Consider the following 919-nt stretch of genomic DNA (forward strand, 5'->3'; position numbering starts at 1 on the left):
CTCGACCTTCTGAGGGACTAATTTCTTCCTGAAATTCCACCATTGGTGGAATTTCAATTGTTTTCGATTGTTTTTCCTCAAGTAAAAGGTAAAATATCTTGATGAAATAAGCACTTGCTATTTTCTCATTTATACCTTTGTGGAATAATTGTTAGTAAATGGTGTAAAGTACTCTGGTAGGTAACCAGAGTATACCTTGTAATGTACAAGGTAATGTATACCTTGTATCAAGGGTATGTTTAGTTATACTGTAATATACTGTTAGTGATATACAGCTTGTAGATTTAATATATGTTTTGTATGTTGCACATAAATTTTGTTATATTTTTGGTAATGAAGTTTCATTCTTTTTCTTGGTCATTGATATTCTGTTGAGCTATCCTCGTTAGTTGTATTTGTAAAGCAGTAGTTGATCTATTTCCTCTTTAGGGACAGTGTACATGAGCAATGGAAATAAATGACAGATGTTCTTCTTATTTCTACCTTTATTCCTTTTTCCTGTGCTCTCCTCAAAAATAAGTGGAGTTTATTTGGTTGACTCATTTAGTAGACTAACATTGCCCTATATGGAATGATTATTTAACTTGATTAATGGAACACACGTTATGTTGTTTCTGTTAGTTTTCAGACAACAGGATAACATGAACTTCAGTTGTGATCATAAAGTTTTGATATAGAAATACTTAAGATAGCATTGAAGAGTAATTTAATATACCTATCTAGCTTTGGAATGAAATTAACAGAATGATAAAATTGTAAAAGTGATTTTAGTATATTCCATATTTGTTAAAATGTGGGTAGAATTTGTCTCCTTATTTATATAAATGATTTTTCTTGGGCAGTGTCTTCTCTAATCCATTGTTTTTGTTGTTTACTCTCCTTGAACACACAAAGATGGATACAGATGGGGAAAAAAAAA

General features: G+C 30.6%; 2 protein-coding genes across 3 annotated transcripts in view; one reads left to right on the top strand and one right to left on the bottom strand.

The window, feature by feature from the left end:
* CTNNA3 (catenin (cadherin-associated protein), alpha 3) overlaps window positions 1–919 on the top strand; it is a 1,271,003-nt gene that overhangs the window by 397,246 nt on the left and 872,838 nt on the right. The window lies entirely within an intron of this gene.
* Window positions 1–919, bottom strand: part of LRRTM3 (leucine rich repeat transmembrane neuronal 3) — a 157,434-nt gene that overhangs the window by 50,896 nt on the left and 105,619 nt on the right. The window lies entirely within an intron of this gene.

Source organism: Condylura cristata, unplaced genomic scaffold (assembly GCF_000260355.1).
Source record: "Condylura cristata isolate star-nosed mole 26May11 unplaced genomic scaffold, ConCri1.0 scaffold00011, whole genome shotgun sequence".
Taxonomy (NCBI): domain Eukaryota; kingdom Metazoa; phylum Chordata; class Mammalia; order Eulipotyphla; family Talpidae; genus Condylura; species Condylura cristata.